General features: G+C 43.0%; 1 protein-coding gene and 1 long non-coding RNA gene across 2 annotated transcripts in view; one reads left to right on the top strand and one right to left on the bottom strand.

The window, feature by feature from the left end:
* The window catches only part of LOC136373339 (spindlin-Z-like), a 145,535-nt gene that overhangs the window by 116,194 nt on the left and 2,841 nt on the right, over nt 1-26,500 (bottom strand). The gene's annotated exons all lie outside the window — the stretch shown is intronic.
* LOC136373256 (uncharacterized) lies at nt 734-14,654 on the top strand. The gene is made up of 3 exons (XR_010745604.1): nt 734-1,083; nt 14,075-14,129; nt 14,287-14,654. It is a non-coding gene; the product is annotated as an uncharacterized lncRNA (long non-coding RNA).

The following is a 26,500-nucleotide window of genomic DNA, read 5'->3' as shown; positions in this document are numbered from 1 at the left end:
TTTGTACTGCCATATTGGTAAGGAAGTTGGAGGTACATGGGATGCTGGGAAGAGACACAGCTAGGACAGGTGACCCAAACTGACCAAAGGGATATTCCAGACCATAAAACATCATGCTCAGTATATAAAGTGGGGGAAGAAGGATGAAGGGGGTGAGGAGGGAGGGGGGGAGGTTTGGAGTGATGGTGTTTGTCTCCTCAAATAACCATTATGTGTGATGGGGCCTGTGCCTGTCCATGGGAGGCAGTGAATCAATTCCTTGTTTTGCTTTGCTTGTATGTATGGCTTTGATTTCCCTATTAAACTGTCTTAACCCACTGAGTTCTCCAGCTTTTACACTTCTGATTCTCTCCCCAATGCCACTGGTGGGGGAGTGAGTGATAAGCTGCATGGTACTTAATTGCTGACTGCGGTTAAATCACATCAGTCCTTTTTGGCACCAAATGTGGAGCTCAAAGGATTCAAGATAACAACAGGTTTGATGGGGTTGTGCTAGATTGAATTTATATCTGTTAGTGCTGTTTAGGGAGCAATGAGCAGGCTCCTGAACTTGCATTTGGACTTATTTTCTTGATTGCATATTAAAATCTTGTGCTTGTTAGTAGTTGCTTTTTGCTTTTGCTGCTTGCTGTAGTGCTGTACTGTTTATCACCTTACTGAGTTGTGCCTGGGAACATTTTGATAACAGCCATGGCGATGTGCCTGGGCTGGCAGATGGCCAGGGCACTGTTGCTGTACCAGACAGGTTGGAACTCCAGTGTGAACTTAAGTTGAAGGGACTATGACATGTGATGAGTCCATGATGGAGCAGAGATCTACCTGCAGCCTGTGAAGGAGCCCATACTGTAGCAGGTGGATGCCTGAAGGAAGATGAGACCCACTGAGAAGCCTGTGCTGGAGCAGGTTTGCTGGCAGGACTTGTGATGTCACAGGGGATACATGCTGGAGAAGTTCATCAAGAAGTGCAGCCTGTAAAAAGGCCCCACACTGAAGAAGTTAAAGGAGGACTATGTCCCATGGGTGGGATCCCACACTGGAGCAGAGGAAGCAAAGATTCCCTTGCAGCCCATGGTGCAGATCATGGTAAAGCAGCTGTTCCCCTGCAGTCCATGGAGGACTAGGATGTGACTATACTAATGGTGGACTATCACAGGAACCCCTTGTTGCAGCCAGGCTAGGGACAAGGGGAGGAGATGACTGCAATGTCAAACCCTATAACCTGTCCCCAAAAGAACCAGGTTGGAGATTGTAATGGATATGTGTTTTGGGGATGGTTCATTATCCTACATAATTTTTTGGAGTTCTGTTCTGTTTTGTTTTGTGTTGTTTCCAGGGGCTGCCCCCTCTCCTCCCCCCTCCCCCATGGCTCTGGTACTTTAGCGATGAGAGCCTGGCTGGGGTTTCCGGGGAGAGTTGGGGACGGGAAGAGGGGCAGTTCCTTCCTTTTCGGTGGGCTGTTAAACTAGACACACGCAGCCTGTATCTCTAACCAGGGATCCTGCTGCTTCTGTGGGTTTTGCCTGCTTCTTTTTGGTTTTGTTTTTTTGGGTTTTTTTGGGGGGGGTGGGGGGGGAGGTTTGCTTCATCACTGTGATTGAGCTTGCCGGCTGGGCTTCTTTTGCTGCTCTGTTGTAGGGAAGCCCAGAGCCAGTGCGTGTCCCGCCAGGGCCCAGGACCGCCCTCGTTTCCCACCGGGGGGCTGCCCCCCACACCCTCCGCACAGCCCGGATCCAAAGAACCAGCCAGCGCCCATGAGAACATCCCGAAGAGCCTTTTAGTGCGTTCAGGAGCCAGACTGCTACTGCCCAACCCCCACTGTACCTCCACCATTTCTCTAGGTTTGTGCTACACTTTAGCTTTTCACCCTCTGCCTACTGGGAGATCCTGCCGTTCCAGTTTGCTTCTCCTGAGGTTCCTGCTACAGCTCCTTTTGCTCCCCAGAGGGGGCACCAGGATCAGCTGCTCCTAGGGGTTCGTAAAGGAAATCCCTCCTCCATCCGTTCCTGCCAGTTGCGTCTCACATCCTCCATGTCGAAAAAGACTGACGAACCTGCGCCACATCGTCCCCTGCAGCCGAGGGGGAGTCATCGCACCCACCCTGCCCGGCTGGGGAGTCACCAGCGCCCCTACACCAAAGGGGAAAGTGCTTAAATAGCGGGAAGAGACTGTTTATTGTGTTTTGTATTCTTTGTTGTTGTTACCATTGTTGTTGTTTTCCTCGTTATACATACACATATATACAGAACTGTTATTCCTTTTCTCATATTTTTGCCTGAAGCCCCCTTAATTTCAAAATTATAATAATTTGGAGGGGAGAGGGTCATATTTTCTATTCCAATGGAGGCTCCTGCCTTCCTTAGCTGACACCTGTCTTTCAAACCAAGACAATATGCCTCTAAATTGTTGTAAGCCACGATGTGAGTTGGATCTTACAGGAATTACTACAGCAGGAACTACCCAAACTAATGGAAGAAAAGCCTTACAAGAAGCAGTGCAGGTGCAGCAGTGACCGGACCTGAATTGCCCAGTAACTCCAAGCAGCACAACACCTCTCCTGCCCCAAGTGACCACCAGAACAGATGGAGCCCAAAGTCATGAACAAGACGAATTCAACAGACATTTTGTGGACATTTTATGGACATTTTGCAGGGGTGGTCCATAGACTAAGGGAACAATATCTGTGTAGTATATCAAAGAATGGGAAGGGGGTGTTGGGTTATGAAGTTGTATTGGATAGGGTAGGACCATGTAGCAGGTCCTTTCACCCCTGATACAGTAAAAGCTTATTTACCCATAACATATGGCTAGGTTAGGCCAGAATGATTTGTCATGTGATGAATTATCTTGGCTGAGAACTTCCTTAGCCAGCAATACACATCCTGTCTAGAATGGTGAGAAAGGAAAACTTAAAATTAGTGACTGCAGAACATAAGCATTTTTACAACTATAAAAAACCACTATGACTTTCATGAAATCAGAAATCTCTTATACACTCTCTGAGTCTGTGGAGAGTTCTCAATGTTAAGACATTGACATTGAGCTACTTTCCAGGGATTGAGAGAAATTAGGAGATTCTCTGCACACTGCTATCATTCATTGGTAAGTGACATTGACTCCTAATCTATACTATTCCTTCACTAGCTGTAACATAAGGTACCTTTATTATTATTATCATGCACCGTATTTTTTATCTACCAGTAGCTCTTTCGTATTATCCTGTGTAGTAAGTAATCTGTTTAAGTCATGTCTGTTTCCTTGGCCTATTCAAATAAATAATTCATGTTGTAATAGGCTTGATCAGACATTATTAAGAACTGAGAGTGGGTTTTGGGGTGCTGGCTGCCTCAATAAAGCCACTGACTACTGCCAGAAACCTGGAAAGACAGGGATTTGTCTAAGCTCTCCCCTCTCCATTCATAATAGACCTGAGCATAACGTAAATGGTATGGAATAAGGGGTGGAATCCCTGTGCTCCCATGTTTCGCAGGCATGTTCCATGAGATGGCAGTGAATTAATTTCTTGGTTTGCTTTGCTTCCGTGCACAGCTTTTGCTTTCCCTATTAAACTGTCTTTATCTCAACCCACGAGTTTTCTAGCTTGTAACCTTCCAATTGTCTCCCCGATCCTGCTGGTGCAAGAGGGAGCAAGCAGCTGCATGGGGCTTGGCTGCTAGATGGGGTAAAACAGAATCAATTTGGTTGGAAAAGACCTTTGAGATCATCGAGTCCAACCTATGACCTAACATCACCATGTAAACTGGACCATGACACTAAGTGCCACATCCAGTCTTTTCTTAAACACATCCAGGGACAGTGACTCCACCACATCCCTGGGCAGCCCATTCCAATGCTCAATCACCCTTTCTGTGAAGAATTTCTTCCATATGTCCAACCTAAACATCCCCTAGCATATCTTAAGACTGTGTCCTCTTGTCCAATTGCTAGTTATCTGGGAGAAGAGACTGACCCTAACCTGGCTAAAACAAACTTTCAGGTAGTTGTAGAGGGTCATAGGGTCTCCCCTGAGCCTCCTTTGCTCCAGGCTAAACAACCCCAGCTTCCTCAGCTGCTCCTCATAGGACGTGTGCTCCAGACCCTTCACCAGCCAGGTTGCCCTAAACAATGACACCAGGTCATCAATTAAGATGTTAAACAGAACTGTCCCCAATACTGAGCCCTGGGGAACATCACTCATGACTGACTGCCAGCCAGTTGTAACTCCATTCACCACCACTCTGTGGGTCCAGCCGTCCAGCCAGTTTTTTAGCCAGTGAAGAGTTCACCTGTCCAAGCCATGGGTGTTACCAAAATATCAGAAAATCATATAGCAGTAGTTATGCTAAGGCTTCTTGGCTAGCATTAGGGCACTAGGCCTTGGGAAGGTAGCCTGGGAATGTGCTGGGTCTGTGGAAACAATAATCAAAGGGATTAGCAAAGCATGAAGAACATGCTGAAAGGGAAAACCGTCTTAAAGATAAAGTTTGAAATATTACTAGGAGGGGGTCTAGTGACGGGGGAAGGTAAATTTTGGTAATTAACCTATAGTTTTAAACAAGACAAGCATGTAGAATTTATTACTTTACAAGTCTGTTACCTAGTAGCTGAACGTCATTGCTTTATCAAAGAATTTTTCTGTTTGTCACGTAGTATGGTGAAGTAATCTTTGTAAAAAGATATAAAAACCTGAGTCTTGATGAGGGTCTTTGGGAATCCTGATTTGGGACGTTGGTCCCCAGGACCCCGGGCCCCGAATAACGCACGACATAAACTGACTCCTTGTTAGTTTGTGTTTTCACTTTGTTCCGGGCAACAGTTTTCTGGCGACCGCGGCAGGACTCCGAAGGCTGCTGGGGCGGTTTGCGAGCTGATCAACTCCACGCAGGGACCAGGTGATTTCTGGGGAGACATCAACCCGTGCCCGACCCCGCGCCTGACGGACGACTGTGAGGTAAGCCCGACAAGTGCTTTATTCCTCTGATAAAGGTGTCGCCCTATAAGACGGGAGAGTAATTCCCGCAGGGCTGGGTAAAAAGACGTCTGTGGTTGTGGTAAAAGCCTAGGCGCTGGCCGTAAGACACGGCAAGGAAGCTGTGCAGGACCAGCACTTGCCGCTCGCAGTGACGAGAAAAGGCAAGAATTGGTGGAATTGGTGGAATAATCAAGTTGTGTGAGTGAGATAATAAAATTGTGAGTGAGTGTTTGTCGATTAAGTGCGTCATGATGCCGTTTAAAAATTTCAAAGCATTGGCGTCCGTAGGTATGGAGATCCCCGATGATTCTCCGCTCGGATGCTTGCTGAAAAATTGGAAAGTGGGTAATTTTGGGCAAGAACTGCGCAAAAAGAAATTAATGGACTATTGTAATTATGTTTGGCCACAATATGAGACTGGGGGAATGCAATGGCCCCGGAACGGTACCTTGAATTCTGATATTATTACTCCTTTGATGCACTTTTTGCGGAATAATGAGAAATGGGATGAGATACCGTATTTGGATTTGTTTTATTATTTGCAAGGAAAGCCGGAGTGGCAGAAAGAGTGTGGTTTGTTGGTGTTGAACGTTACTGCAGATGACAAATGTTTAGGTTGTAAAAGCAGGGAAAATTGTAAGTGCTGTTCTGTCACATTTAAAGAACCTGAGGAGGATGTTTCAATGCTGGTAGCACCCAGTGCTCCTCCTCTGGAATCTTCAGACGAGGGGGATTCAGAGGAAGAGGACGGTAGGGAGAAAATGAGGGAAAAGGAAAAGCCTAGAACTCCTTTATCGGAAAGGACCAGGAGAGGTCGGGTAGGAGGGAAAGGGGGGAGGATGGTACAACCCTCTTTGATGGCTCCTTTGCGAGAAGCGGTGGGACCGCAGGGGGACAGGATAATGGTAAAGGTGCCCTTTTCCCCAAATGATTTAATGATTTGGAAACAATCAGCTGGTTCGTATCGCGAGGACCCGGATCGGGTTGCACGAGTGGTAAAAATGGTTATAAAGACTCAAAACCCTGACTGGAATGATTTGCAGGTATTGTTAGATACAGTTATGGACTCCACTGAGAAAGAAATGGTATTTAGAGTAATGTCTGAAAAGGCTCGGGAAATGCTACGATTGCGAGTAGCAGATGGCACTTTAAATGATTTAGTGCCCAGGGAGGATCCGGAGTGGGATCCCAATTCGACCGGAGGATACCAGAGGTTGAAGGCTTACCAGGAATTATTGATTGAAGGGGTACGGGCGGGGATCCCAAAAACATTAAATTGGTCAAAGTTGTATTCGGTGCGGCAGGAAAAGAACGAGTCCCCATCGGCTTTCCTGGAACGGTTGAAAGAGGTTGCTAGGCGATTTACTAATTTAGAAGTAGAGGAGGAATCAGGGAAGTTACAGCTGGCATTGATATTCATGGGACAGTCACAGGAGGATATAAGGAAGAAATTACAAAAGTTGGAAGGGGAAGAAACTCGGAATTTGGAGAAATTGTTGGAAGTGGCGTGGAAGGTGTATAATAATCGTGAAAAGGAAACTGCTAAAAGACAGCAAGCTAGCATGTTGGCTGTGTTGCAGCAAGCTGCTGAAGGAACTTTCCGAGGGAGAGGAAGAGGCCGCGGTAGGGGCAGAGGAGGAGTGGGTATGGTGGCAAATGGTGGGAGAGGGGGATTTGGAATGGCAGGGCAGACTGGGGGACGATCGAGACTGGGATTTGACCAGTGTGCCCTATGCAAAAATCGGGGACATTGGAAAAATGAATGCCCCCTTAATGGAGGTATGGGAGATAACGGGGGTGGTGTCCATGGGGAGTCCGGGCCAACTGAGTGACGGGAGTCCTTTCCAAAGAGGACCGCAAGGTGTCGCTCAAGCCTTTATGATGGGAAGCTATCAGAATCAAAGCTGACTAGACCGGGATTTAAAGGTGATTCTGGAAATAGAGGGGGAACCACTGGAATTTCAGGTAGATATGGGAGCCACATACCCAGCTATAAACACACAAGTCGGGCCATTAAGTGATTCTAAAATCCAAGTGGTTGGGGTAACAGGTCAAATAGAAGAACGACCATTTTTGCGACCTGTGGACATTAAATTTGGGGGGAAAGAATTTGACCACCAGTTTTTGTATATGCCCAATAGCCCTGAATCTTTATTAGGAAGGGACTTGCTGTCTGTGTTGCAAGCAAAAATAACATTTGAAAAAGGAAGGGCGAAATTAGAAATACCAGAAGAAAACATATCTAAATTGTTTTTGGTTAGGGAAGTGGAGTCAGTAGAAGTCCCCAAAGAAATAGAGTTGGCTGTGGTCCCCTGGGTATGGGAAACAGGTATCCCGGGAAAATCTAAGGCTGCACAACCAGTAGTAGTGGAATTAAAAGAAGGAGCCAGCCCGGTAAGAATAAAGCAATACCCTTTAAAATTGGAAGCAAAGAAAGGAGTGGCCCCGATGATATCCCAATTCCTGACCATAGGTATTTTGCAGGAATGTGAATCTGAGTTTAATACTCCCATTTTCCCAGTAAGAAAACCAAATGGTAAGTATAGGTTAGTCCAGGATCTAAGGGCCATTAATAATATCACTAAGGACATTCATCCAGTGGTGGCTAATCCTTATACCTTGTTAACATCTGTCAGAAAAATTTCAGTGGTTCTCAGTAATTGATTTAAAGGACGCGTTCTTCTGCATCCCTTTAGCATTTCAAAGCAGGAAATATTTTGCTTTCGAGTGGGAAGACCCAGAGACAGGGAGGAAGAAACAACTCACTTGGTGTCGCCTGCCTCAAGGATTCAAAAACTCACCTACTATATTTGGGAATCAATTGGCTCAGGAATTAGAAGAATGGAAGACAACACAGGTAAAGGAGTCACCTTTCTCATTTGTGATTTTGCAATATGTAGATGATATTTTTCTTGCTACTGCAGATAAGGAGATTTGTTTGAAGTTGACCATCGATCTGCTGAACATGCTAGGTCAGGCTGGATACCGGGTGTCCAAAGAAAAAGCGCAACTGGTAAGACCACAAGTTATCTACTTAGGATGTGAAATTTCTCAAGGAGTGCGTAAGTTGGGGGTCAATCGAATTCAGACTATCTGTGCTATCCCGACCCCACGAAATCATCAAGAATTGAGGTCATTCTTGGGAATGGTGGGGTGGTGCAGGTTGTGGATCCCTGATTTTGGATTAAAGGCCAAACCTCTCTACGAGGCCGTGAAAAATCCCGAACTGAAATGGGGCAAGATTGAGGAAAAAGCATTCCAGGCCCTCAAACAGGCACTGAGAGAAGCTCCGGCACTGGGATTGCCTGACCTCAATAAAGATTTTCAACTCTATGTGACCGAGAGGCAGAAATTGGCATTGGGAGTGCTCACCCAAAAATTGGGATCATGGAAACGCCCGGTAGGATACTTTTCCAAACAATTGGACTCAGTTAGTGCTGGATGGCCAGGATGCTTGAGAGCAGTGGCCGCAACGGTACTATTGATACAGGAAGCCAGGAAATTAACTCTTGGAAGAAAAATGGAGGTATACGTTCCCCATATGGTGTTGACTGTTTTAGAACAAAAAGGGGGGCATTGGTTATCCTCGAGCCGGATGTTAAAATACCAGGCATTGCTGAGAGAGCAGGATGATATTGAATTAAAATCGACTAATCATCTCAATCCAGCAGAATTCTTAAGAGCAGAAGAGGAAACTGGAGAACTGGCACATGACTGTGTGGAAGTCATTGAGCAAGTATATGCCAGCCGAAAGGACTTAAAAGATGAGCCCTTGGAGAATCCCCATTGGGAACTGTTCACGGACGGATCAAGCTTTGCGGAGAATGGAACCAGGTATGCTGGGTATGCGGTGGTCACCTTACAACAAGTGATAGAGGCCAAAGTTTTGCCTCCTGGGACCTCGGCCCAGAAGGCTGAAGTCTGGGCCCTAACACGTGCTCTCATATTAAGTCAAGGGAAGAGGGTAAACATATGGACAGATTCTAAATACGCCTTTGGGGTGGTACATGTACATGGTGCCCTTTGGAAAGAGAGGGGCCTGCTGAATTCCCAAGGATCATTAATTAAACACCGGGAAGAAGTAAAAGCTCTTTTAGAAGCTATCCATAAGCCACAGGCTGTTGCGGTGATGCATGTGAGAGGACACCGAAACGAGGAAGGGAAAGCATTCCAAGGGAACCAGTTGGCAGACCGGACGGCCAAGCAGGCAGCCCGAGAGGTATGGACTCAGTTGGTATTACTGCCCACACGGATCAATTCAGCCACACCGTTTATGGATCAACGACCCCTCTACTCGCCAGATGATGAAAAATTGGCAGCATTTGTTCAAGCTCGGAAAAATTTAAGAGGATGGTATGTAACTTCTACTGGACAGGTGGTACTGCCTCAGAGGATCATGAAAACAGTTTTGGAAATAGAACATAATAAATGCCATTGGGGAGCAGAGGCGCTGACAAAATTCTTGAAAAATGAGATAATCTCTAACCAGATGCTAACAATGGCTAAAAGCATCAATGCTATGTACCCTTTGTGTATTAAGAACAATCCGGTGGTAAGAAAACAGGTGCAAATGGGTAAAATACAAATTGGACCACAGCCTGGAGACTATTGGCAAGTAGACTTTTCTGAGTTACCTAAAGCACAGGGGTATAAATATTTGTTGGTTTATGTGTGTACCTTTTCGGGATGGCCAGAAGCTTTCCCTTGCAGAACAAATCAGGCTAAAGAAGTAGTTAAAACGTTATTGAGAGAAATAATCCCTAGATTTGGGGTGCCATTAGGACTATCATCGGACAGGGGTCCTCATTTTGTGGCAGGAATTGTGCAGGAGATAGCTAGGATGCTGGGAATCATGTGGAACTTACATACTCCGTGGAGGCCTCAATCGAGTGGACAGGTAGAGAGGATGAATCAGACACTAAAAGGGCAGATCAAGAAAATATGCCAGGAAGCCAAAATCCAGTGGCCACAAGCTTTACCACTGGCCCTACTAAGAATAAGAATCAAACCGAGGGAGAAAGTTGGTGTAAGCCCATACGAGATTCTGTATGGCAAACCTTACCATGCATCCACCTATCAGGGAAACCCTCATTTGGTAGGAGATCAAGTGTTGATGAACTATGTGCTGTCACTAAACAAAACTCTTACAGCCATCCGAGGAGCTCTGCAGTGGAACCGCCCATTGCCGTTGGAAAATCCTGTTCACGACATTGTTCCCGGAGATCAGGTGTATGTGAAGAATTGGAACGCTGAGCCATTAAAAGAAACATGGGACGGTCCTCACCAGGTGATAATGACAACTTACACCGCAGTGAAGGTCGAAGGGATCGACAGCTGGATACACTATACCCGCGTAAAGAAGGCCCCGTCGAAATGGGAGGTGCAACCACTATCTGCTACCCGAATGGTGTTCAGAGCAAAACACTGATAACTGTTTTTGTATATTGCATATCTGTCAAATGCTTTTGTGGTAGTGGATGTTCCTGAGCCTTTAGTGGTAATACCTGAAAATGCTACTCTGAAATTAACGTGTCTATTTTCTGACAATCAGGGAGCTGGATTCACTGACATAATTGCCGGATGGAGACGATCAGGAGAGGTAATAAAGGACGGAGTCACAAAATTTTGGGACGAGAATCAGCAAAGAGGAAATACTACCCTTCAAATACCTGGCATTCAGAGACATCAAGGTGGTCAATTTGCTTGTATCGTTTGGATAAGAAACAGTTTTGCATATGGGGATTTTGAAGTAAAGGTTTTGGCTGAGGATGAGGCAGCGGTCGGAGATTACCCAATATCAGTAATACCCGTAAGTACCCGAGTAGATATATGGGATGGCCCTCCGTTGCGGATAAGCTGTACGTTCAGGTTAGAAAAGATTTGTAGGTGGAAGATACAGGTCAAATGGTGGAAACGGAATCAAGAACAAGGATGGGAAAGTCAAACAAAAGAGACAAGCTGGTGGTTGGAAGGAATGACAGGAAAGGGATGGTTGAATATTACTAATCCTCGAATAGGGGAAACAGAAGGACAATATTTGTGTGTAGTATCCGGTGGGACTAATGGAAATTATGGGTTAAGGAAAGTGGAAGCCAGACCACATACAAATGTAGGGATACGCCCTCAACATAGTGTCTATAAAGCTGTCAGAGGGAGAGATGTCATTCTCAGTTGTAAATTGGAATCGGGAAGAAAGTTTTCGGATTATGGATGGTGGTTCAAGAGAAATTTGGTTTCTGGGGAAAAATACAAACTACAGGAAAGACCGGAGTTGTTGACTCTGACTATCAAGGATGTGCAGGGGGGGGTAGATGAAGGAAATTACATTTGTTGGATAGCCCATGATGAATGGTGGGGGATGGGGACAATAACCGTGTCTATCTGGGAGACGGAGACAAGAGTGACTAGACAAACACCAGAAATTGACCATTTAGTCAGAAGTGCTGATCAGGAAAATTTGGTGGTAGGACTCATAAGGGATTTTGGTCAAATTCAGAATGTAACAACCATTACGGCTTGTCTACCTTTACCACACGCTGCTGGAGATCCTATACCATGGGGAGTAATCCCTGTGACGAATATGCCAACCATGGTAAAGAACGGGACCCGGGAATGTAGGAATGAATTACACAATCGAACTAAAACGGTAGAACGGCTGACGGTGGTTCGGAAACAGTGGTCAACTCCAGGACAACGTGCAGATTGTAAAGCACTTCCAAATTCGATTTTACAAAGATAGGTAGATTTAAGGACGTGGGATGGTGTGAATATGATGAGATCCGGAAAACTGATCAATCTATTGTAGAGCATTATTATGAAATGGTATGTCAAGAAAATAAAGTTCAGTGGGAAAATTGGCAGGCCATTTGGGGACCAAGCTTACTGGAGACATATAGTTACTTAGGGGACATAGGATGGTGTATAGAATGGAAAGGTTTGAAAAATCAAACTCATGGGAGGGTCGTAAGGGGAGACTCGGCTCATCGGAAAGGGAAGGAGCAATTAGGGAATTGGAACTGCACACAAGTGTTTACATGTGATAGTCCAGAACACCAAATCGGGTTAGACCTGGTGTTAATATTATTGAAATGGGGATGTGAATGTCGAGGATATAACCATACTATTAAAGGAACCTTAAAAGGGACAAATCAATTGGATTGCAAAAATACAATGGTTAGGAGCCCAGGGAATTTAGTTTGGATTATGGGACACGGACAATGGACTACTCACATGCCCACAGATGGTCCTGTCACTCAGATAACCTTAGGGGTACCTACTTTATGTCCATTTTGGAGACAGTCAAAATTAACAAGTGAGGAAATGAAAGGACGGACCCGACGAGAAACCGGAGATGAGTTAGGTCCTGAGGATGAGTGGCATGAACCATCAGGAGGAGTAAAATTCGGGTGGGTATTAGAATCTTTGTTTGCCCAAATTTCAACTTATCGTAATAGGGAAATGTTATATAAGTTAATGGGACAAACCGAAAGACTGGCTGCAGTCACAAAAAAAGGATTCAAAGATGTTAATTTGCAGTTACAGGCAACCACAAGGATGACAGTACAGAATCGTATGGCATTGGATATGATATTACTCAAGGAACATGGGTGTGTGGGTATTTGAAGGGTAAGGATGACCATTGCTGTATACACATCCCAAATGTGACTACCGAAGTAGAGAGGGATATTAGCCAATTAGACCAAATTGAATCAAAAGTCCAGGAGGTAGAGAAGGAGGCAGAACATAATTGGGTTGGAGCTTTATTTAGCTCATTTGGAATCCAGATCTCTGGTTGGATCTCTTCAGTGATACAATATATGATCATGATTGTAATAATCAGTATTGTAGTAGTAATCTCATACAGGTGCCTTTTGGGAATGATTATCCGGGAAGGAACTCATACCCGGAAGATCATGAAAGCAGTAACCCGAAGTGAAGTAATGGCTCCAACTTCTAGAAGAACTGCTCCCCCGCCGTATGTTGAAACCACAACTTGAAGAATTGAGCATCCTTGCAAAGAAGATTTTTGAAGAATGCTCAAAAGGGGGGAAATGTTACCAAAATATCAGAAAATCATATAGCAGTAGTTATGCTAAGGCTTCTTGGCTAGCATTAGGGCACTAGGCCTTGGGAAGGTAGCCTGGGAATGTGCTGGGTCTGTGGAAACAATAATCAAAGGGATTAGCAAAGCATGAAGAACATGCTGAAAGGGAAAACCGTCTTAAAGATAAAGTTTGAAATATTACTAGGAGGGGGTCTAGTGACGGGGGAAGGTAAATTTTGGTAATTAACCTATAGTTTTAAATAAGACAAGCATGTAGAATTTATTACTTTACAAGTCTGTTACCTAGTAGCTGAACGTCATTGCTTTATCAAAGAATTTTTCTGTTTGTCACGTAGTATGGTGAAGTAATCTTTGTAAAAAGGTATAAAAACCTGAGTCTTGATGAGGGTCTTTGGGAATCCTGATTTGGGACGTTGGTCCCCAGGACCCCGGGCCCCGAATAACGCACGACATAAACTGACTCCTTGTTGGTTTGTGTTTTAACTTCGTTCCGGGCAACATGGGAAGCCAATTTCTCCAGGAGAATGCTGTGGGAAATGGTGATAAAGGCTTTACTGAAGTCTATATATACAATATCTACAGCTTTTCTGCCATCTACTAAGCAGGTCACTGTCATAGAAGGACATCAGGTTTGTCAAGCAGGTCCTGCCTTTCATAAACCCATGCTGGCTGGGCCTGATCCCCTGGTTGTCCTGTACATGTCACATGATGGCACTCAAGATGATCTGCTCCATGCCCTTCCCCGGCACTGAGGTCAGGCTGACAGGCCTGTTGTCCCCCAGATCCCCCTTTCAATCCGTCTTATAGATAGGTGTCACATTTGCTAATTTCCAGTCACCTGAGACCTCCCTGGTTGACCAGGACTGCTGGCAAATGATTGAAAGTGGCTTGGTAAACACTTTGGCCAGCTCCCTCAGTACCCTTGGGTAAATCCCATCTACCCTCATCAACTTCTGGAGGTCTAAGTGGCACTGCAGGCCGCTGACCATTCCCTCCTGAATTATGTGGACTTTATTCTGCTCCTTGTCTCTGTCTTCCAGCTCAGGAGACTGGGTGCCCTAATGTCTTGGGTTGAAATGGAAGATGTAACCAAAAGTATGTATTCTATTACTATCTGTTGAAACTGGTTGGGGAAGTGTTTTTTCTCTTCTATGACCCATTCCACGTGACTCCAGGGGGGAAGGGGCAGGTGTCTTCTGTTAATGGGCCAGCTGTTAAAACCAGGTGGGGCAGTGTTCTTTATCTCTTCCAGGACCCATTCTCCTGCCAGAGGGATATCTTCTGTTAATGGGCCATTAAGGCTCACTGCATGACTGATAAAATTACATCATCCCATTGTGAGATGCTCCACCCAGCGGGAGGAGCCCAGCATTCCTACCTGGATAAAACCTGAGATTCAGAACACCAGGAATGCCTGTTTCCACTGGGTTCCCAGAGGAAGACCAGACCCATCTCACTACCACTGGACCTTCAGAGGAAAACTACACCCTTCTACAGGATCATCTCTGCTCCAACAGAACCATATCTGTCACTCCAGGAGGACTAAATTGGACTGCTAGCAACACCCTGACCAGCAGAGTGTCAGGTTGTATTCTGACTCTGTCAGTGTTGTGTTGTGGTTTTTTTGTTTGTTTTTTTTTTTTTTATTTTTTTTGTACTACTACATTTTTATTTTTAATATTCCTAGTAAAGAACTGTTATTCCTCTTCCCATATCTTTGCCTGAAAGCCCCTTAATTTCAAAATTATAATAATTCAGAGGGAGAGGGGGTTACATTCTCCATTCCAAGGGAAGCTCTGGCTTTTCCCTGGCAGACACCTGTCTTTCCAAACTAAGACACCTGAGAACAACTGGTCTTACTAAAGATTGAGGCAAAGAAGACATGCAGTACCTTGGCCTTTTCCTCATCCTTTGTTACTATGTTTCCCCCCACATCCAAAAAAGGATGGAGATTCTCCTTGTTCCTGCTTTTCTTGCTGATGTATTTGTAGAAATATTTTTGTTGCCTTTTACAGCAGTGGCCAGATTAAGTTCTAGCTGGGATTCTTGGCCCTTCTAATTTTTTCCTTGCATGACTTCATGACATCCTTATAGTCCTGAGCTGCATGTCCCATTTTCCAGAGGTGATAAACTCATTTTTTCTCCCTGAGTTTGAGCTAAAGCTCTCTGTTCTGCCATGCCAGTTGTCTTCTATGCTGGCTTTTCTTTCAGCATGGAAATGGCCTGCTACTGCTCCTTTGAAATTTATTTCTTAAAATACGTCCACCCTTTCTGGAATCCTTTGCCCTTCAAAACTGCCTTCCAAGGAACTCTCTCAACCAGTCTCCTAAACATGCCAAAGTCTGCCTTCCAGAAGTCCAGGGTGCCAGTTCTGCTGACTCCAGCATATTGTGGGGCCCAGAACCACACACAATACTTAAGGTGAGACTGCACCAATGCTAAATACAGAAGCATAATCACCTCTTTTGACCAGCTGGTTATGCTGCGTTTTATGCACCCTGGAACACATTTTGCCCTCTTGGCTGCCAGGGTACACTGCTGAGTTATGTTGAGCCTGGTGTCAACCAGCACCTCCAAATCCTTACCTGCAGGGCTGTTTTCCAGCCACTCCTCTCCCAATTTATATTTCTCCCTTGTGCAGAATCCAGCATTTGTTCTTGCTAATTTTCATTCCATTAATGACTGCCCAATGCTCAAATCTATCTATCTATATATATATTTATACCTCTGCAAGGCCTCTTGGCCCTCAAGAGAGTCAGCAGCCCCTTCCCAGTTTGGTATCCTCTGCAGACTTGCTGATGGTGCATTCAACTCCTGCCTCCAGATTACTGATCAAAATATTGAACAGAACTGGCCCTAGAATTGAGCCCTGAGGAACACTGCTAGTGACCAGTCACCAGCCTGATGTAGCCCCAGTAACTACAATCCTTTGGGCCCTGCCCTTCAGCCAGTTCTTCACCCAGTGTACCATGAACCTGCTCATCTCACAGCTGGACAACTTGTCCAAAAGGATGCTGTGAGGGACAGTATCAAAAGCCTTACTAAAATCCAAGAAAACCTACATCCACCATGTTCCCTTCATTCATTAGGTGGGTGACCTTATCATAGAAGGATATCAAATTAAGAGAGGACTTCCTAAGAAGTTGCTGGACATTGTCTGCTGATAGAAAGTAGAAAATAAAACTTTTTGCTCCTATGCACAGCCTTTGCTTTTCTTCAATAAAATGCCTTTATCTCACCCCATGAGTTTTTCATCTTATTTTCTCCCCATCCTGTGGACAAGGGGGAGTAACAGAATGGTTTAGTAGGTACCTGGCAGCCAGTCAAGGACAACCCACCATAGGCAGATGCAAGTGAACTTCAAGTAGTAGAATGCAAGTGTTATGTCCTTACTCATTGTTGTGGTGCATCCCCCACCTCTCCCAGGCCACACTATGATCTCATAAATGTTTGTTAGGCCTCGGGCTTGATGAACAGCACATAGGCTCAGCTCCTCTTGAGCTTATCAGAAACACTGCTCCCAGGAACTAGTGCTGGCTTATGAGCTCCTGTGGGTTTTTTTTAATGAACAGCCTTGATTTTTTTTTTTTTTTTTTTGCCTGAATAACAAGTCAAGTGGTATCATATTTTTGTTCTCTCACTTCCAAAGAGAGTTTCTTACCTGAAGTGTGGCCAGGGTGAAACACTGTTATGACCAAAGCCCACTCTCTTGCGAGCCTATAAACAGCAGTCCAAACTGAGACCTTTTGAGCTCTCCTGGACCACAGCAGCTGCAACCAGCAACCTTCCTCTAAATGGAGCCTCCCAGAGCCAGCGAACTCTTAAGTTTGCTATACTCAAGGACTAGCAAATGACAACAGATCCTGGGCTGATACCCCCATTCCTCAAGGCTCAACCCTTCACCAGTTGAGAAGATGCAAAGGCATCTGAAGTGAGTATCTCACTACCTTCAAGGGGAATTTTAAAAGGTACATTGTACAGACTTTTTATGTGTTCATGAAGGTGTGCATATGCTATATCAAATGTGGGAGAAATGCTGCTCTCCTAGATTCTTAAATACTTTAGATTTCTAAGTTAGGCCTGTAAGTAAATTACTGTTGTGGTATACTAAATCCTATATGAATCCTTTGCTAAATTGTTTGAGTTACAAGTTAAGTTAAATACTGTTAAAATGCTGTTAAGTTTAAGTGCTGTTGGGCCTTTAGGCCATATTCCTTTTTATTGTTACCCTTTCTATCCTTTCATCTCGACTTCTCCTCCCACCCCTGTTGGATTCCAGGGCATTCCTCTGGACGCCCTGGAAGGTCACAGACCTCAGCAGAGAGGACTGGGACCTGAACAAGAGGGTTTGAGATCTGTACAGGGGGGTCTTGGAATTTGTACAGGGGGACTGTAGACCCTGGCACAGAGCCCAGGAGGACACAGTCTTTGACTTCACCCCATAGAAAAAGCTTCCAACACTGAGAGAAGAATTACAAGTCACAAAGGTGTGACAGACAGTACTGTAGTGTGTCACAGGGTGGAAAATTTGTAGTTTTAGGCTTCTTAGTATGGAGGTGAATGGGGAACAAGATGGATTTAGGGCAGTGCCCTTGGTTCTTCTTCTTCTCCCCTGGTCTCCATCTTCTGATGTGACAGTGGCACAAAGTAGTTTAAGGAGATTGGGTCAAAGTAGAAGTGACCCTGTTAGTATAGGTGATAGGTATTGGCACATAACTGTAAATAATATACACGTAATTATCTGTATAAAGAGGACAGTGACCTCCCATTGAGGGGGGAGTCGTCCTGTGTCCGAGCAGCAGAACACCTCGGCCGGGCACAGAGAACATTGTAAGATAAGAATTAATAAGCAATGCAAGAAACAAAGGAAAACAAGACCTTGAAGACTCCATTTCATTCTCGTGTCTGGCTCAGGGCCTTCAGAGAGCAAAAGACTCTTGAACCACCACCTGAATCTCGGGCAAGAAAGAGAACCAAACCCAAGACATCCCCACCTCCACATAGATAGTTTTATTTCGGTTTTGATTGATACGGTCCCACATGACATCATTATCTCCAAATTGGAGAGACATGGATTTGATGTATGGACTATTCAGTGGATAAGGAATTTGCTGGATGGACACAGCCAGAGACTTGTGGTCAATGGCTCTATGCTCAGGTGGAGGCCAGTGATGAGTGATGTCCCTCAGGGCTCTTTCTTGGGACCTGTGCTCTTTAATCTTTATCAATGGCATAGACAGTGGGATCGAGTGCACCCTCAGCAAGTTTGCAGATGACACAAGTCTGAGCAGTGCAGCTGGTAAAACAGAAGGAAGGGATGCCAACCAGAGGGACCTGGTCAAACCTGAGAATTGGGCCCATGAGAACCGCATGAATTTCAACAAATCCAAGTGCAAGGTGTTGCATCTGGGTCAGGACAATCCCAGATGTGAGCACTGACTGGGAGAAAAACTCCTTGAGAGTAGCCCTGCTAAATATTCTATAAATTTATAAATTTGAAAGGTCAGTGAAACACAGTTATTTAAAGTGAAGTGTTGCTTGTAGAAGAATAGCCCAGCTGTAGAAAAGAAATCATAGCCCTGTAATACTGATAATTTAAATGCTGTAATTAACACTGAAATCATCAGCAAGAGCAAATGAGAACTATACTGGTGTGTTGTGAGTTTGGTTTTTACACACACACACACACACACACACACACACACAAAAGATTACTCCTCAGCATCATAGCACTGTATGTTATTTACTATTTATATACAGGTCTTTCAGATTTTTCATGGAAACAAGTAACATCCAGTATAATTAAAAAAGAAAGAAAAAATGAATGGGGGGGAAAATAAAGTTGTAAAACTGACAACCCTTCCAAGAAAGGGAGGAAAAAACAGAGAACAGTGATCATGATACTGCTGGTGCTTTAAGAAGTGGAAGAAAAATGTACAAAGAATTGGTTCTGAAACTAATGCATATTTGCATATCCATGAAAATAAATGAGAACCAGAAGATCTTAAGGAAATATTTAAGAGGAAGAATAAACATTTTAAGTTATTTGGTGAAAAGTTGTATATTGGGCTGTAAAAAAATGTACTTTCAGAGAACACCTGCGTAAGTTTGTAAGTCTATGAACAGTTTTTCTTCAGAAATTACCAAAACTGGTTTAAATTTCTTTTAAATCTGTCAAAAACAACCTGTATTCTATGCTTATCCCCTCTTGCTAGAATGTTTTTTCAGAACACAAAACACCTAGCATCTTGGGAAAACAACACTCCCCTTATGAACCAGACCAGTATTTGGTAGCACTTACCAGCACCTAGAATAATTTACAGATGTGAGAATTCAGCAGAGAAAGAAGGTAATTTTATGCTATCATACTTCAAAAGATTATATAACTGGAAGGACTGTCTGTGAATAGACTTTGAGGAATTGCCTCTACAGACAAGCAAAATAAATGCCTCAAACATTTAGCTCTCGTCCTGTATTAGCAGGGGTGAAAAAATATGGCAAGAAGGAAGCCAAGACACTAAGAATTAAGACCATCTTGAAATCCTTTTTTTCCCTAGCCTACCTTGTTTGTCCTACGAAAAGTGTATTCATTTCTTACTTTGATAATATTTTTTATTTTAAAATCTTGCTTCTAAATTATTTTATTTATTGTATATGTGGCACAAACGGAAAAGAAATGGGAAAGTACATGCACCAAGATAGGACTTCAGAGTGAGAACTTTTGGCAGGGACAAGAGATAGATCTTCCTTCTCTTAGCTTGAAAAAAATTTGCAGAAATCTTTATGTCTGACCTGAACTGAATTCAACAACATAAACACTTAATAATGTCCTGGATTTCCTGAGATTTTGCACAAATATATATATTGGCAATAACAAACAAAAAAACTCACAGAAAGGGAAAAAGGATCTCAGAAAGCAGGGTATCCTTCCCCTTATGTACAGGCAAGGCTTTCTGGAAGTCTATCTTATAGATAAACAGAGCACACACAAGAACAGACACTTCCCTCTGCCTTTCATAGTCCATTTGGTGTATGTGGCAAGAAGTTAGGAACTACCCTGCACATGCCACACCCAGTTCGAGCCTGCTCAGCAACAAATCCAACACAGGCCAAAGCTGAACCAATCAGCAAAGCTGGCAGCACCTCTGTGGAAACATTTAAAAATGGGAGAAGGAAACAAAAAGAAGTGAAAAACAACAAAGGAAACACCAAGGTCAGAACAGAAAGAGCTTCATAGCAGAGCAAACATTCCTGAAAGAACTGCAGTCTGCAGAGAACCAATGCCAGAGCAGATATTCCTGAATGGACTACAGCCTGTAGAGAACCCATGCCAGAACAGAAAAAAGTGACAAGGAATGAACAGCAGAGAAGCTACGATATGCTGACCATAACAACTTACACATACACACACTGCATCACTGAAGGGACTGAGTGTAACCTGCAGACATAAGGGGCAAGGGGAAGAGTTTGGAATAAAGCAGAGGCCAGGAAAAGGGGAAGGAAAAGTGTTTTCCTAAGTGTGCTCTCCATAAGTCTTTAAATGTTTGTTTTGATTCTGTTTCCCAATATTTGAATTAGTAATTATATATATATATATATATATGTATGCGTATATGTATATGTATATGTATATGTATATGTATATGTATATGTATATGTATATGTATATGTATATGACTTGGCAATAAATTAAGCTTTTTCAAAACCTCACTCCTCTGGTGATTAAATTCCCCAAGTTGTCTGTTTTGCTTATGGCAGTTTATTGGCAAGTGACCTCCCTGTCTTTGTTTTGACCCACAAAACTTGCTCCTGTTCTTCCTATTTTCTCCCACCACATCCCTGCTTCATATTTAAACTTGCTCTACCCCCACCCAAACATACAGTCTTCCAGAATTGTGGTTAGAGGCCTCAGCATGACTAACAACTAGGATGTTTATTCACACCAAAGAATCCTGTCCCAAGTCATTAACATTTAAAATATTTTTTCATCCAACATTAACAGCTACACCTCTAGTCATATGAATTAAATTTGCCTCATCATCCTCTCTATACAAGCCAACACTGCTATAACTGAGGGTAGGAGTCAGTCAATCCCTCCCTCCTCCCCAACTTTAAACAAGTGAATTGTTAGTGATAAATAACAGAAAACAGAAATTTACAGTTTCCCTGAAGTTTCTGAATAGAGCTTAAAGACTAACTGGCAAAAAAAGATAAAAGGATATAAAGTTATGCACACAGGATGATAAACATAGCTGAAACCAATGGAGAACCAGATAAAGAGGCCTACGGTAGGTTTTTTTGCAAGTTATGTAACAAGAAGCAACAGCGCATGCCCAAAGAAACAGTTCAAGGAAAGGTCACCTTTAGTATCGAAGCATTCAGTGAATACAACCACCACATCACCCCTTTTGATGACCCTCCAGGACCATAAAAGGACTTCCAGTAGGAGGCAGATGCATGCAAATTAGTTCTAGGAAAGTGATGTTTATGTATCAGATAGGAGATACACTGTAATAAATATGTATGATGATGATGATGAATAAATACTTTGTTGTAAAGTCTCATCGTACACACAGAATAAGGAGAGATCCTCTGTGTGTTCTACTCAGATAAAGAATACCTGCTTTCTAATGCTTCAAATTGTGTTAGAAAGTTTTTTCCGGCCAATTTCAGTGTCATTAGGAAAGCACATAAACCAGAAGAGAGGTTGCTTGCTCTGTCTTATGGTTGACACCTAACAGTAAAGTATGTTTATACTTATAAAATGAGGGGGGACAGAGGACACACATAGAAGATCAAAAGAGATTTCATTCACAAATACTAGCAATAAAAATAAGCCAGTAGTCACCTGAGGTGCCCTCAGCAGTCAGTGGACCAAGAGAGATTTCTATCTTGAGTCCCTTCTAAAAAAAGCCTTTTCCTTAGTAGAGTTGACTCTATGGGACGTGAGGGCAGCTTTTGTGAATGCTCCCTCTATTCACAAAATGTCAAGCAATAAGTACTCAATGATTTCCAAATATGTCAAACACCTGTGTATTCCCTAACTCCAAAAGCATTTAAGAGTCAGATTTTTGAAAAGTATTTGTACCACGCGAGAGACAGAATTTTCTCTTAAGCTGTTTTTTGAAGACACTCCTGTCAGTGGATATTTTGACAGATCAAATATCCTATAACTGCAGTTCCACTGATGGCAAATCAACCAATTATGAAACCTTGCATCTTCTTTCAACATTAAGACAGAGATCTTATGACTGCCCAAAATACAGGAGATTAAGGAACACTATAGGCAAACAACCATCCCAAATCATACAGATGTAGCTGTCTCTTGAGTACGATGCGTTAGACAAACTACATTTTCCAAGCCTTATTTTCATTATTGGTATAATTCCTAGAAAATTTAAAGTCAGCTTACTCTCCAAACATTTTACAATTCAAGTTGAAGACCAGATAAGTTTCAGATATACAGAACTAAAAAAAAAGTATATTGGTATGATGATGTCCATTATCTATGCATACCAGAGACCTAAGAACTGTACTGAATTTTAGTTATGTTTGACACAATATTTGAAAAAGGACAACAGGAAAACTTAACATAAATTCGTTATGAGCAAAAAGGTTTACTGATTTTTGGGGAATTTAAATTAATTTAATTTGTTGTCAATTAAAAACTTCAAATTACCAATTCTGTTACTGAAACAAACAAAAAGGCATGCTCATTCTCCCTCAGAAATCACAAAATAACAGAATGGTTGAGGTTGGAAGGGACATCTGGAGGGCATCTGGTTCAACTCCCCTGCTAAAGCAGGGCCACCTAGAGCCAGTTGTCCAGTACTATGTCCAGACAGATTTTGAATATTGCCAAAGACAGAGACTCCACCATCTCTCTGGGCAAACCTGTCCCAGTGCTTGGTCACCCTCACAGTAAAGAAGTGTTTTCTAATGCTCAGATGGAATCTCCTGTGTTTCACTGTGTGCCCATTCCCTCTGGTCCTGTCCCTGTGTACCACTGGAAAGAGTCTGGCTCCATCTTCATTACAGCCTCTCTTCAGGTATTTATAGATAATAAGTTTCTACCCATGTCTTCTTTTCTTCAGGCTAAACATTCTCAGCTCTCAGTCTTTCCTCAGATGCAAGATGCTGTAGTCCCTTAATCATCTTAGCTGCCCTTCACTGGGCTCTGTCCAGTATGTCCATATCTCTCCTGTACTCTGGAGCCCAGAACTGGACATGGTACTCTGTGTGCGACCTCATGAGTACTTAACATAAGGGAAGGATCACCTCCCTTGATCTGCTGGCAATACTTTGCCTAATGCAGCCAAGCATAGCATCAGGCTTCTTTGCCACAAGGGCACATTGCTGGCTCATGTTCAACCTAGTGCCCACCAGGATCTCCAGGTCCTTTTCTGCAAAGCTGCTTTCCAGATGAGTGGCTCCCTGCATGTACTTGTACATGAAGTTGTTCCTCGGGGGCAGAACTTGACACTTCCCTTAGGTGATTTTCATGAGGTTTTTGTCAGCCCATTTCTCCAGCCTGCCCAGGTCCCTCTGGGTGGCAGCACAACCCTGTGGCATATTAGTCACTCCCTCCCTTGCTGAGGGTACACTCTGCCCCATCCATCCAGGCCATTAATGAAGATGTTGAAAAGAAGTGGATCCAGTATTGACCCCTGGAATACACTACTAGCTACTGGCCTCCAACTAGACTTTGTACTACTGATTATCACTCTCTGGGTCCAGCCATTCAGACAGCTTTCAATCCACTTCATCATCCATTGCCTCTGCAAAATCTCTCCTTCCTTCTGTTCTTTCTCCAATCCCATCACCACACATAAGTCTCTTTGATGGGGCAAGAGGCAGCTCAGGAAATTTGGGTCAGTGTGTGGTGGTTCCTGTACTGGTAGCAGTCCCTTTAGAGTCAGGCACCTCAGCTCCTGCTCTCTTCCTGTTCCAGCATGGTCTTCTGTCTCCTCTTTCTTCTGCTCTGCTGTTATTTTTCTTCCTTTTTTTCAGCATTTACCACCCTTCCTTGCTTTATTTCCACAGAGGCACCACAAAGTTTACTGACTGGCTCATCTTTGACCTGCAATGGGGTTGCTGATGAGCTATCTAGAACCAACTCTAACCAGTACAGGGCAGTCAACAGGTTTCTCCCACAGAGGTCACTCGTGAAGCCACACACTGCTCTCCCCCCACACTCCAACTTTGCCAATTATACCCAATTAAAAAAAAGTCCCAAGAAAACTATTCTAGAACATGCTTTCTTCTGTGCTGCTGGGAAATTCCAGATTTAAAAATCTCAACAGCAAGCTTGAAATTATACAGTGCCGTTACCTTTTTTGAACGTACTAGGGAGGAATTTTTAATAAAAAAATACATACAAAACTAGGAAACTGCTTGTGTTGTGAAAATTATTTGATCTTAACACATACCAGACCAGAAATACAATGTTTGATATGTCTTTCGGTTGTGCTTCTTGGAGCAAGAGGTCATGATCTAGTAAAGTTCATTTTTACATTTAAATATGATTAAGACAGGTTCAGAAAAAAAGAAAAAAGTAACTGATATTTTTGAAAGGGGGGTCAACTTAAGGTGTAGATAGGTGATGGGTTTTTTCAAAAATTAGCATAATCGCAGCTTAGTATGCTTTAGATCTAATAGATATTTACTGTTGGAGTGGCTACCTAGAACAGAGGCCAGAGAGAGTTAAAAGAATAAAGTAGGTATTTATTAAAGGCCTTCAGTAGATACACCTTGAGCAGTTCAAAAGCCTCACAGAGACTATGCCCAAGATGGACGAGGGTCACGAGTTTCTAAGACAGATATAAGTTTGGTCTATTTGCATATCAGAGGTTAATTTTCCAATTACAGCTTCAGGTAATGAAGTCATATTCCCCTGGTTTGCTTCCCCCCATTCACTTTTGTTTATACTTTTCCGGGCCTGAGGCAGAGGGTATCCTTGGTTCTCAGGCCTGGAAGGATTGTTTTGTCTGACCAAAGTGTGAAGAGAACTTACTAACACTCTATATGGAGTTCAGTTATACAGTAATGCAGTACAGGATCTGAAAAATATAAAAGCTAAAACTTAAGGCATCATTCTCCCCCTTTAGAGGCTTGACAAGGCCTCTACCTTGTCTAGTCTCTATACTAAATATCCACTAATGCTATGCATTTAACAACAGTATATATCTAACAACAGTAAACACCTAACAACAGTAAATCCCACCTTGGGCGTAGTCTCTGTGAGGCTTTTGCACTGCCCAAGGTGCATCTATTGAAGGACTTTATTAAATACCTACTTTATTCTTTTAACTCTGTCTGGCCTCTGCTCTAGGTAGCCACTCAAAGGAATCAAGTGAACACTACTGAAAATGTCAAGCTTACTTCTTCATTTTAGAAGTTACTGGCAACATCTGGGCAAAGCAATATCACCTTAAGAAGCAGCACCAGTAGTAGACATCAGTTTGCTAAGTAAGGTTATACTTTATAACCTAGTCATTATAGTAATTTTAAAACAGAATAGTTACCCATGTTCCCTACATTCATTACTTGTTTTGACCTAATAGTACGGTGGGGAAAACAAAAAAAAACCCATCAAGCAATACAGTGGATAGAATTAAAAAGCCTTTGAGGTATACATTCAGAGGGAATTATAATCTTAATAGGCTATACCCAAAGTTACATAGGGAACTTGGTATTCAGGACTACCTCTGAACCACTAGGAAGACTGAAAACAGAAGGATGAGATCAATCAGTGAGCTTAAACATTAACAATATATTTTATTGGAGCACTTTTATCCTAAAGCATTTCCAAACCTGCAGATATAAGCAGTCTTAAACTTAAGGAAACAGATAGGCTCCCCAGGACTCTGACACAAAATCAAACAAGGCAAAACCTCCAGAAAGGAACATTAGGACTAGCCAGGTTACCACACACCACTGATCACTCCCAGGAAATGGAACTGCAGGGACTGAATCCAAAGCACTTCAAATAAAGTAGCTGGCACTCCTAATACAAGTGGATTATCCACTACAACATGGTCAAAGAATAGGAACACATTCTCCTCAACTTCTCAAATAGTCAAATCAATTCACCTCCTACATTTCTGCATGTCATCACCAAATTCACATTTTAGATTAAAAGAGAAAGTTAAATTCAACCACTGTCATGTGAAAAAAAAGAATAAGTACTGTATATAATTCAATTAAATAATTTCACCATTACTTGAAAATTACTTTAGCAATGCCAGGCCCACTTTACACTGTTCATAGATAAAATACAAATTAGTTAACTAATGTTTAGATTAGTTAATGATAGTTAGAGTAACTGAGTGCTGCACAAATTCACCGATATATCAAGTGACAGACTTTTGCTCAGACTTTTCCATCTAGAAATATTACAATTGGCTTAGGAGCCATGACATGAATACATATTTCAAAATGCAATTTGGATTACTCAAGTTTTACAT

Source organism: Sylvia atricapilla, chromosome W (genome assembly GCF_009819655.1).
Source record: "Sylvia atricapilla isolate bSylAtr1 chromosome W, bSylAtr1.pri, whole genome shotgun sequence".
NCBI lineage: Eukaryota > Metazoa > Chordata > Aves > Passeriformes > Sylviidae > Sylvia > Sylvia atricapilla.
Note: the sequence above shows the minus strand (reverse complement) of the source record. Positions and strands in the feature narration are given on the sequence as shown.